This window comes from Gossypium hirsutum, chromosome D11 (genome assembly GCF_007990345.1).
Source record: "Gossypium hirsutum isolate 1008001.06 chromosome D11, Gossypium_hirsutum_v2.1, whole genome shotgun sequence".
NCBI classification, from domain to species: domain Eukaryota; kingdom Viridiplantae; phylum Streptophyta; class Magnoliopsida; order Malvales; family Malvaceae; genus Gossypium; species Gossypium hirsutum.
In genome coordinates this window covers 10,191,178-10,204,676 of record NC_053447.1, presented here as the reverse complement: position 1 = coordinate 10,204,676, position 13,499 = coordinate 10,191,178, and the positions used below count along the sequence as shown (strand labels likewise).

The following is a 13,499-nucleotide window of genomic DNA, read 5'->3' as shown; positions in this document are numbered from 1 at the left end:
CAATTGGGCAGAATCGCAATCTCTTCTAGGGTTTCAAGATTCCTTATTAACACTTATTTCTATTCTCTATTTGATTCTTTACTGTTTTGGGGATTTTATTTCAGATCTGAAAATTCAAAAATCTAATCTTTTAATTTTCTGTTTCGTTTCAGATCTAATTGTTTAGGGTTTTCGTAGGAGTTTCTCGTGACTTGGCAACTCGATCTTGGTCCGCGCGCAACCCCGTATCAAAAGTGGTACTCGAGGAACTTTTGGGAATTGTAGAACAATCACTAGTTCAATTCTCGAGAAAGTTGTTGAAAGACCTATAAACAATAAAAAAACATAGGGAAATTCCTCGTAGTGGGAGAGTTTCTAAGAAACCAGACCTCTTCATCTATGATGGTAGTATTTATAATACAAAAAATTAATCATTAGGATGATGATCTATTCACTTACAATGAGGCTATGCAGGAAGTTGATTCCAAGCTCTGAAAACATGCCATGGATACTGAGATGGACTCGATGGAATTTAAAAAAAAATTAAATTTTAAGTAATTACAGAAAAACTTGAAATTTAAGTTCCTTTTTAGAATTTTAGAATTATATATTTTAGAATTTTATAAGAAAAAAACTTTTATTTTTTAATTTTTACAATTCTTTACATTTTTGTAATAATATTTTCAATTTCAACTAATTTCTTTCTAATTGTCGTATTTTTTTATTTTGTATTTTTGTATTTTTTATAATTTATAACTTTTTTTCTAGATTTTATATATTTTTCCCAAATTCTTTATATATTTATTTGTTTATATTGTTATATATTTTTAATGTGTATATACATTTAATAAAAAAATATTTATTTTTTATATAAAGATATCACATGGCGCTTTGCGATTGGCTATAAGAATATTTTTTAATGTTTGTCAAAAAATGAACTAAAAAAATATAATAAAGGCATACTTTAGATATCAAATTCAAACAAAAAAAATTCCAATACCAAAATAATAAAAAAAAGATAACATATATATGCAAATTGTGAATTAAGCCTTAAATTATTGGTGATAAAGGATATCAATGATTGAGGGATTTCGTACAAAAAAATTAAAAGATGGACTAAGTTCAAGCAATAGAGACATGATAATGGTCTAGTCAGAGTAAGAGTTTGTATCCTGATGGGGGCCTCTTTAGGATACGATTTGGATGAATTGTTGTCCCTCTTATACAATTTGTATTCATTATCATTATTGTTCTTATTAAATTTTTCTTGGTTTCACCACCTCTGTCACAATTATCACTCCATCTGGTTTCATGTGGAGACTGACGATTGAAATTTTTAATGTAGATGTTGATGAAGAGTTCTTCCGCAGTGAATTGCTTCAACTATCACCCCGGTAGGACAAAGAATGTTGATTAAAGGAGTTATAGGTTTAAATAAATAGGTAATCATGGTATTGTGAAACATAATGTTTTGATTAAGGTTGTTCCGAAATGGTGATGATTTAGATAAAGAACTGAAACACTGAAACTTGGAATTATGTTCCATTTCTTTTTCTTGTTTTGGAAGGAAGAAGAAAGAACAAATTGAAATGATTACTTTTTGGGCGGTAATTAGAATGATTAATATCCTCTTTTCTTCTATATATGTATGTATATACAGTGATACATTTCAGTCTTTTTCATTAAAGCGAAAGTACGTGGTAGTATATATTAAGGTTCAAAAAGATTTTCGGTGCACCAAAATGTCAAGACAGCGTTGAACCCTTTCCACTGTACATTAATCAAATGAAATACTAGTAAAACCAAATTAGCAAAATAAAAAGGATTTGGATGAACCGTATTCACAAACGATTACGATGTTGAAGGTTCTAATCAACAAGCTGCTTGAAATATCAAATTCGACATCATCTATATGTCTTTGAAATAAAAATAAAAAAATAAAAGAAGAGGTCACATTAATTATTTCATTATCTTTATTAACCCATCACTGTCGAAAAGGGTGACAGCCCAGTTGACATGAAAGATCAACTATCACTTTGTGATAATGGGATTAGACATTAATGTGCTAAATCCTCATTAAAATCCCCTTAATAATTTCACACATCTGATCATATTATTGGCCAAAACCCTTCTTTTCTCTTGCCTTCCATCGCCTTTGAGGTCGCCAGGAATTTTGATGGGAACGGCCCGAGGGTTGCACACAATTTACACAATATATAATGTCCCACTTTTTTCTTTTTTAAATTTTGGAGCTGAAGGGAAGCAAGCCATTCACGTTGCTTCATATTAGTGACTAGATAGAAAGGTCTTGGCAATAAGGTAGGGGTCTGTTCAGGGATGACCCTTTAATGTATCCCACTAAACCAGGCCCCCTTTAGCATTAGAGGCGACATAAGCACATGCATTTGTCATATTTAACACTCATTAAAGTTTGGTTTCAGCTTAACCTGTAGCAATTGACCTTATCTTTATCGTTTTTAAATCCAAACGATCATTTGCTTTGAGCTCTTAACCTTGCTGCTTTCTTTTTTTATATGAAGATGTAATTGATTGAATGTAAAAAGAAAAAGAAAAATGGCTGACTTCATCAGCTTTGCTGTTATCATAATTTGTGAAATAGTCATAACTGAAAACCGTATTTAACCCCAAAGATGAAATGTCAACAAAAGTAGGGGGGAATTTGGTGAAAAAGGGTTTAAGCTATCATTTTATGCTTTTAACTGACATATTTAACCCTCAATCAATCATCGAAAAGCTTCGGCAAAGTTGATTATAAATGCCTTTGTGTCCACCTTTGTCAAAGCTAAATGCTTGTTGTAGTCTTCCTTTCACTTTGAATAATTACATCTCACCCTTTTGTTTATAATGGAAAATGATAGTCAACTTTCATCACCCATTGCATCATTCATTCCCCTCTATTCTTTTTCTTGTTATCCTTATGAACCATAAATATAATATATCGTCTTTTAACAAACTCTTGTTAGCTCAATGGCAATGGCGAGGCTGAGTTTTGGAGTCTTTAACGTTTCCTTCTTCCTTTTTCTTTTTTTAATTTAAAAGTTCTAATTTAATCATTAAAATAATAAATATTTTTCATCAAAATTAGTCAATTTGACATGTTGATTAGACTATTCTCATGTGATGTGGCATAATATTAATAGAAAAGTTGACAAATTTTAATGGAAACTATCACTGACAATAATAATTGAATTAAGATCTTTAAATTGAAAAGGTGAAAGGATTAAATTTTTAATTTTAAAGTACATAGAATAAATCTCAAATTTTATACAAGTGCAAGCCTAACCACCTACTTTAACCTTATTTTCATCAGGAAGCCCTGCGGTGCATGGAACTACTTTCATCTGACAGAGAGTCCAAAATAATATTGTTGAGGCATTATTAAAAGAAGTAAAAAAGAAAAGGGCGGATTTGAAGTTAAAACCAAAGTGGGAGTGTGTGACAAGGACAATGTTTGATGGATAATTTTCCCCTTTCCAGTTCAGAAAAAAATGTACCGAAGCCACAATCAGATCAGTGTCAATCATTCCAAGGAGAGCCATTCGATGGAGAGGGTTTTCAAAAGAACCATTGGCTCAACCATGGTGGCTACTGGTTAAAGGAAGGCATCAAATCATTTGAATTAGGTTTTCATTAGTATGGCAGGAACTGAATTTGCTGTGCTTTTTTAATAGAAAAAAGGAATTTTGATTATTCTCATTCCATGTAGTCTATAAGAATAGCCTCATTTCATAATAGGAAGAGATACATAGCCCTGCGCAACAAAATTACTGGATTAATCTTTGTTATCTAATTGTAATCTATTAACATGTCACAACATTAATCGGAAGTACTTGTCCTTGGATGTTGATAGCACCACTAGCCGCCTTAACACAATGTAGGCACTGGTCACCAGGGGCCTTGGAAAATGGCAACTTGGTGCTGAAAAAGACAAGATAAAGGCAAAAAAAAAAAAGTGAGAAACCGTATGTGAACCAAGTTATCCTGGGATTACATAAGAGTTTTGATATTAGATATTCCTTGTCTCAATGATTTGGGTACGGTCTTTTAATCTAAATTAGGTGGCATCTACCTAGTATTGTATGGTGGTGATGAGGAGAATTAGCCACTTGCTATCATTTATCATATAGTAGTCTGACATGACACCAGTGTTACAACTCCTTCCACAACAGTGTTCTTGCAGGATCCGACTAATAAAGAGGGTTGCTTTCCAACTAAAACATAATGATAAACGATGCGTGTCGAAACCACTTTTATTTGAAAAAACGGGAGTTAATTTTAAAATAAAAATGAAAGTCGTCACCGATCTTTTATTTAGGTGTGATCAGATCACCTTGAAAATGATTTTAGGTCTACAAATTTTAAGAAAATAGGTTCGGGAGTCAGTTATGCACGAGGAAGGGTTAGTACCCTCGTAACGCCCAAAATTGGTACCGAATTGATTGATTAACGTCTTAGTGTTGAAAATTTGAAAAGATTTTAAAATACGATCATTTGAAAAGAAAATTTGAATAAAATAAATTGAGTAATAAGATTCACTTATTTCAAAGAAATAAATTGTCACACTCAGTGAGTTAGAGAGCAACATTTCTAATATTTGAAATTAAGTTTGTCTTTTGACTTTTAAAACTCATGCAATGAAATTTAAAATGATATTCAATTGTTTGAGTCAAATGAAGAAATCGAGGTCCAATACGTTAGGGTACGATTTCTCAAAATCCCAAACATTGAATATTGACTTCATTATTTTCTAGGAAAATCCTCATTTCGAGAAAACAACATGTCATACCCAATGCGTTAGGACACAACGTGTGGAATTCCTGAAAATAATTTTTTATGTGTTTTAAATAAAGAATATTCTCGATTATTTAGGTTCAACAAGGAAAATTAGAACCCAATACGTTAGGGCTCAATTCTCTCAAAGATCCCAAATACCGAGTATCGTGTTATCTTGAAAGCCTTTGAACAAAATAATTTTATTGTTTTGATGAAACCAAATATATATTTTTTTTTAAATGTGATGGAATGTTAATGTACAACATGAAACAATAATTAGTAAGCTAAAGTGTATACTAATAATCATAAATAGTAAATACGAATAAGCAATACACTACACATAAGAGCAATAATCTCACATCATATATTATGCTAACATTCAAAGGCTAATGAATTAAAAATCAATCAAAGCACCAAACCAATTAACGCACATGAAATTGTACAAGGTTTTTTTTAAGTAACTTAAGAAATATGAAAGAAGGGAAATTATAATTAAAATAAACTTAAAATAAATAATATATACATATATGAAAATTTGAAATAAATCAAAAATATAGTTAAACATAAATACCACATAAAATAATAGTATACAAATAAATTTAAAAGTAGATAATATATACAAAATAAATCAATATACATAAAATAATATACATTTAAAATATATAATAGTATATATAATAGTACGTATAAAAAAAGTTGAAATAAATGGAGTATTTTAAAAGAAATAAATTATAATTGAAATAAGTGGAAATAATATAATAATATGTAATTCACGATTTATTATGTATATATGCACGTATAAGAAATAATTTGATATAAATTGTACATGTATAAAAATATTATAAGAATATTATTGTATAAATACTTAAATATAAAGTACATAAAAATGGATTTAAAAAATATATTATAAAAATAAAACCACAAAAATATATATTATGTTGAGTTAATAAAATTCCACATTATAAAATTATAATAATAATATAAGTAGAACTCAAAATGATAATATATAATAAGATAATGTATAAAAAAATGAAAATATGACTGAATATAAGAATAATAATAAATTAATTAATGAATTACTTAAAAACGAACGTCATAAAGGGATTAAATCACAGTTACAATAAAATTACCAAGAAATAAATGAAATTAAAATAAAATGGAGGGTTAAACTGCTACACGCGAATTACATGGGGGCCAGGTTGGAAATATTCCGCCTCCCAAAACGCTACGCATTGACACGGACCAGAATGAGTGAACTCAAATTGAACAGGGTGAATTTAAAGGAATAAACAAACAAAATTGAAACAAGGATATAAAACCGAGGGATCCAATGCGCAAATAACCCTTGCGAACCCAGAACGTGCGGATCTGATCTCGTTCAGGTCGAGTCATTGGGTCTCACCTCTAAACGGTGCTGTTTTCGAAAACATTTTAAAACTAAAAAAAAACCTAAATTTGAACATTTTCATTCAAAACCGCAAAGGAAAGGAGAACGCCGCCTCCAGTTTCCCCATTCTCTGCCGTTTCATCTTCAAGGCCTCCGCCCATTCAACTCTGTTTTGCACAGAGGGAGGGCTTCATTGGCGCCCCGCGAAGGTATCATCTCTTTCCTTTATTACTCCTTTGTTTGTTTTGAGTCAAATAATGAAAAAATAAAAAAATAAAAAAACAAAGAAGATGAAAAAGACGCAGAATAATCACCTTTGAAGGAATTCAGTTTTTCGTCTTTTTTTTATTGATTTCTCAGAATCTAGTACTCCCCCCTTTTACAAATTTAAATCGACCTTGTATAGCCGAAAATAAGAGGGAAAAACAATCAAAATCAAATCTATATCTTTTTCGTTATTTCCTCGCATTTTTCTATTATTTTTCTATATCTTTCTTGTTGCATGGTTGTTTTTGTTGCTGTTGTTTGTTGTAGGAGTCAGCTGGAGGCAAGACGCACGCGGGGGAGGCTGATGCGTGTGCGGAGAGGAGTCTGGCTTGACTGCGATGCAAATTGTTCAAGAAACCCTAAGGGTTTCTGGATGCTTCAAGCAAATGGGCCACTTCGAGTTGGGCTAGGGTTTGGGTCTGGTGTTGGGTTATTCGGGTTTGGGTATTAGGCCTGATATTGGGTTTATAAAATTTTTTATAGGCCCGGGCCAAAATTGGGTATTACAATGAGAATTGTAACACCCCTCAAATTTTGATTCTGAAATTTTCATTTATCTTTCAAATCTTTATATTAAACTAGTTAGTAGCCCACAAATTTCTTTACTTCTCACTCGTATCATAAATCTTTTTATTATTCTATAACTTTAGATTCCTAAAGAACACTCATTTTGTTCTTAATGTATCTTTTCATTCTTATCTATAAGGATTACTCTTTTAAACCTCCATACAAAACTAAATAACATTTACTTATTCACAACTTTAAACTATTTTATTACAAATACATGTTTATCTATTCACAACTTTGTAACTTATTTTTCTTTATAATAATTCATCATTAGATCTTAAAATATTTGTTGAATCCTCCCTCTTTTCACTATCCTTTTTTAATTCAATATTTCAAACATGAATTAGAAATAATATTTTATCTTGTAACGGAAATTATTTTCCTTTTTAGCAGAGGCCTAGTAGATGAAACAGAACACTTAGGATATACGAGACTGATACAGAGGTGCATTATTATGCACTATTAAACAAAGAGCACTAAAGTGCTATATAGAGAGCACGAATGTGCTAATAATCAAAGAGCACTAACGTATTAGTAATCAGAGAGCACTGACGTGCTAGTAATCAGAGAGCACTGACGTGCTAATAATCAGAAAGCACTGACGTGCTAATAATCAGAGAGCACGCTAAACTCCCTTAATATCCTAATAGTTCTAATCTCGTCTACTTGGGCAAATTATTTTATGTATGCATATCACTTTTACACTTTTCGCATAATGCTTTTACATGCTTTACAATTTAACTCTTGTACCAATAATTCGTGCATTTATATATTCTCTATCTTTAACACATGTAATATATTTCAAAATTCACTATTTATCCATAATTCCCTAATAATCCTTATCATATACTTCCTATATTAATTTTGTATATTTTATAATTTAGTTATCAGCACAATAGTTCATGTAGCACTATAATTTACTTTTAATAGTACATATAACATAATATTCATCATCAACATGTATTATAAAATATTTATTCATACCTTTATGAGTTCCGATTCATCATAATCAACTTTTTTTATATACTTGAGCATTGCTTTCAACATTATAGGAATTTAGCTCGGTTGGGAAAGCATTTCTGTCTATGAGTATAACAAATCTCACCAGAGTCGAGAGATATCACACTATCACAGGTTATATAATGACATGTATTTCCAATCTTCACATATGTTATGTTCGGTCCGAGAACTGACTAAACGGTAGCTCTGATACCAATAAACGTAACACCCTTAACCCGTATCCATCGCCAAAATAGGGTTATAGAGCATTACCGGAGTTTACAAATTAATTTACAAACATTTCATTTCATCAAGTATTCATATTTATAACCAATCAAAATCAAAACATTAATGAGCTAACGTTGTCCAATTTAAGTTATTCATGTCATTATAACTAGAATCAAATCATCCAAAATTACTGATAGAACCAATGGATAGTTGGATATATCTCCAAAAAGCTTCCACTCCAATCGAGCTTCCGATAATTATTTTAATGCATCTAATAATTATACATATTACCAATAAGAATTCAATTCCAATAATAAAACACATATTTATATAATATTCATCATCAAATAACATTCAATTTAATTAAAATTATACAGAATATAGTTCATACGAACTTACCAGGCTAAATTGCAGAAATACCAAAATTTAGGGACATTTTGGTAATTTTCTATTTTCTTCGAATTTCCACCCAATCTTGATCTAAATTAATATTTCATTCAATTTATTAATTTAAATAATAAAACAATTCATTTCAGGCAATTTGGTCACTTGTTGACATTTTTACAAATTTACCCTTAAAAATTTACTTTTATTCAATTTAGTCCCTGATCCTAAAACATGCAAATTAGCCATTTTTAATGAAAACTCATGCTAGTTGAATAATTATATATTTTCCTCCGCCTCCTCTCCATTCCACATCCTTAATGTATTTAACATGCTTATATATAACATTATCTATAATTTCACTATTTATTTATATGTTCATTCAAAGCTGTCCACTTGAGTCATAGTAACCAAATTATTTATATCTTGAGCTACGGAACTTTGAATTAAGATCTGCTAAATTTCTATGAAACTAGGCTCACATATCTTATTACCATAAAATTTTCAGAATTTATGGTTTAGCCAATAAGTGCAGTTTATTCTTTAAAGTCATCCATGTTCTGCTGTCTGACAGTTTTGACCCTTCTTCACTAAAAATTAATTATCTCCTCGTACGGGATTAGGATGATGTTACCATTTGTTTCTATTAAAAATAGACTAAATAAGGATTTAAAAATATAAATTTAAGCCCCTATTATTTTTCTCAAATTTTTGATGATTTTCCAAATTGAGAACAGGGGAACCCGAATTCATTCTGACATTGTCTCACAAAATTTATTATATATCATGCTTTACAATTCAATTACTTACACCGTTTCTTCTATGAGAAACTAGACTCAATAAGCTTTAATTTCATATTTTTTTAATCATCTAATTCGATCTCCACAATTTATGGTGATTTTTCAAAGTTAACTTACTGCTGTTGTACAAAATTGTTTTAGTGCAAGATGTTGATTACTAAGTTTATAACTCTCTTTTATAATATTTCTCATCTCTTTCACTTATTTCCCTTCACTAATATATCAAGAACATAAGACCTTATATAATAAAACTCTACTATAACATCATTTCTATGCTTTTTCAATAATATCAAACTTAAAATTATATTGAAATCTTGATGTTCTTACCTTGTCCTATTAGTTTCAACCTTTAACTTAATTTTCTCTCTCCTCCAGCTTTTCTTTCTTGAATCTAACTTGATATTCTAGCTCCCCATAGTCTCATTGTTATCTTTCTCTCTTGATGGATATGGAAATTCTTTTGATTTCTAGGTGAAAATGGTGAATTTTTGGTGGAAGGACCAAATTGTAAAGAAAGCAAAACTTTCTCTCTTTCTCTCTTCTCCTCACGTTGGTGCATGGGAAAAAAATAGTGGGATGGTGATTCTTCATCTTCCTTTTCTTATATAAATGCTAAATAAAATAATAAAATAATAAAAAAATAATATTTAAAAATTAAATTAAAATATTAATAAACTAATATTTATTTAATTAATCTAAAATATCTCCAACATCATCATTGCCTTCTAGATATCTCTCTCTTTTAATTGACCATTTTACCTTTTATAATCTTTAAAAATTCCATCATTGGGTCATCACTTAATTTGGTAAAATTATGATTTAGTCCCTCAAAAATCTTGACATTTTCAATTTGGTCCTAATTCATCCATTTTCCTTAGTTTCTAGATTATTCCACCCTTAAAATATTTGCACCATTGGTCCTTCAACTTTTTCATATTTACACTTTACCCCCTCAAATTTTGAGTATTTACTCTTAATCAACAAAATTTTTCTCACTTTTGCGATTTAATCCTTTCTTGAATTAATATATCATAATATATTTTCCAATGTTGCCATAACTCAAAATTTCCCTTTTTTCACTTTATTTCCGTATTTTACAATATCAAGGGTACCTTCTTTCTTACTGTAGTAACTTTCAAGGTATTACAGTAGTAATTTTCGGGATATTAAAAGAATGATGAACGCGAAAGCGGATTGTAAAGTTTGTATAAGTCGTTGATTTGACTTAGGGCTCTAAATGTTCAAAAAGAAAATTGGATTTTGATACAACCTGAAATGAAATTGAATCTAAGTCAAATAAAACAATTAAAATAAATAACTAAAATAAAATAATAAATCAAAGATTAAAAAAGCGAATAAAGATAAATGTAAAGATAAAAAGTGGCGTGTAGAAGTCCTAAGAAGTCTTGGAAACACGAAGAATCCACAACCCTCTTCAAGCGGCTCTAATTTTCCCTCCAAGATAGAAACCTTGACAAGAAAAAGTCTGAAGGTGACCCCCACAATCTAAAAAGATTGTTAAAACTCTTCTAAAAGAAACTCAAGAGAAATTCTTGAAAAGAAAAACCTAGAGAGAATTTATTAACTCAAAAGAGAAATAGAATAATAATCAATTGAATTAATGTGTACAATGCAAAGCCTATATATAGGCTAGCTAAATAAATCTAAATAAAACTCTTAATTATACTATAACTCTAATTTAATCTAAACAAGAAGTAGTTTTAAACTAAATTTTCTTTTTAACATAAAACTCCTAAATAACTTAAAATACTTAAAAATTATCAAAAATTCAAAATAAAATAATAATAAAATAATAAGATCTAACGAATATAATATTGGGCTCATATATAATAAAAATTAAGTCTAAAACTTGAACCCAATATGATTTAAACTCGAATTAAAAGCCCAAAATTTGTAATTCTCATCATAATCCCGTTCAAAAATTCTGCTCGTGCAATATTCATTAAAATGGTCATAATTTGAGCTCCCGAACTCAAAATCGAGTGATTCAAAATGCGTTTCGAAGCTAAGAGATAGATCTTCAAACACCATGAGACATTTCAACCCAAAAATGCCAGGGTCCCATCCAAAAAGTCATCGCAATTCTGCTGATTTCCTAAGCCTGAAAATTGACTGTTTTGATGATTGGAATCTAATAAATTTCACCCCATTCGTGCTTGTATCATTCTTCCTTTCCTCAAAAAGATTCGTCCTTGAATCTTGTCTTTGATCGAGTCCTGATTTGATTTGCTTAGCCTTTGACATTGTTATTGGGCCTTGAGGTAATGTGAACCCATCACATTCATGGGTCTGAAATTGTGTCTTGAGACCTGCATCATTCCCCCCTTCTTCAAGAAGATTAGTCCCCAAATCTTTAGCCGCACAGAAAGAAAATGGATTAGAATAAATAACAATAAAATGAAAAAAATACTTACCTAAGCTTTCTTGTGCGCCAAATCAGTATGGATTAAGTATGATTTTGATATTTCAAATTAGTATGGATTAAGTATCTCTCCTTCAAAAACAAATCATCAACACTAGAAAAAGAAATATTAGGCACACGAGTGTTCAAGTAAAAAATAACTTATAACTTTCTTTTAATATTTATGGTCATCCATAAGAATTTCCAACGATGAGTCAAGAATTTCACATAATTATAAAAATCAACTAGTTTAATATTATTATATAAAAATTCATATTTAGTGTCTAAGGTAGAAGATTTTGTTGCAAGATCAAATACATGAGGTTTTTTAATAAACCTATCGAATGCAACAAAAGTAAACTTTAAATACCTAGATAAACCATAACATCAATTGACCTTTCAGACCATTGTTTAATGAAACTTAACCAATGAGAAAGTATATCGTAAGGAAAAATAAAATCAGTAGCATACTTATCAAAAACATTCAAGGTACGCCTACATATTTCAATTTCTGATGTATCATTACTTTTCTTACCTTCTAGCACCTGTGGAGAATTACCAATGTTCAACTTACCTCTTTCCTACAAGTAAAATCGTCTATTGATGGTAAAGTAATATAATTGAGAGTCCATAAATGGATCCTTGAAATCCTGTAACAAAGAAACGCCACTAAACAAATTTAAGTTAGAGTTAGTTAAAACAGAATCACTCATCACTTTTGTATGGGTATTTTCTTGCTTTTTATTTTCTTTTTCCACTTAAGAACTCTCCAATTTTAACTCATATGAATTTTTACTCACCAAATTTAGACCATCAAATAGACTTTTATCACTCAAGGTTTCTTTTCTCTTTGTTTTCACATGATTCTTCCTCATTTCCCATATCCCCCTCACAAGTATTATGAATATTAAATTCAATACAATCTATCTCAATAGGAGAACATGACGTTTCTATCTCATCTAGCTCCATAGATTTGAGGAAGAAATTCTCATTATCATCTTTTTTCGGTTCACAAAGTTCCTCATCTTCTTTGATTAACAAAAGTCTCGTGTTGGCAAAATCACGACTATAGTGCCAACATCCTTTACACATAAAAAATTCAATGTCACAAGCTCTTTGTTGTTTCGGTGAAAAATTAGTAGAAATGGGCTGCTTGAAAAATGTAGAAGAATGCTTTGTAGGAGCCCCACTTTCCACTCAAAAGGTTTAATATCAGCATGTTTTGGCAGCAACTTATTATAGCATAAGGAGGTTTTGAATTCTTAAAAGTAGAATTAGAACTTGTACCTCGATAATAGTGTGATGCTCCAAATGGATGAGATTGATGTCGCTGAAATTGTTGCTCAAAATCTCAATTGCCTTATGTACCATCTCCTCAAGATCAATATAGGTGTGAAGATTCAAAGCATTGGCTATCGAAACTTTCAAGCCATCTACAAATCACACCATGGTAGTTTCTTCATCCTCTTGTATATTTGCTATTTGTATAAGCATCTCCATCTCCTTAAAGTACTCATCAACGGATCGATTACCTTGAACAAGGCATTGAAGTCTCGTTGAGACCTCTCTATAGTAATGATAAGGAACATAACGCTTTTGCATCACTTGCTTCAACTCATCCCATGTTTTAATTACCCTTTCGCGATTTCTTTGATGATCAATTCCAAGTTAA

General features: G+C 30.2%; 2 long non-coding RNA genes across 2 annotated transcripts; one reads left to right on the top strand and one right to left on the bottom strand.

The window, feature by feature from the left end:
• Positions 1–3,668: 3,668 nt before the first annotated feature.
• LOC121223730 (uncharacterized) lies at positions 3,669–3,918 on the bottom strand. Its single transcript, XR_005921074.1, has 2 exons — positions 3,831–3,918; positions 3,669–3,751 (listed from the first exon to the last, which is right to left on the bottom strand). It is a non-coding gene; the product is annotated as an uncharacterized lncRNA (long non-coding RNA).
• A 2,027-nt stretch (positions 3,919–5,945) lies between these two features.
• On the top strand, positions 5,946–7,032 carry LOC107912231 (uncharacterized). The gene is made up of 2 exons (XR_001688104.2): positions 5,946–6,369; positions 6,695–7,032. It is a non-coding gene; the product is annotated as an uncharacterized lncRNA (long non-coding RNA).
• Positions 7,033–13,499: the final 6,467 nt, after the last annotated feature.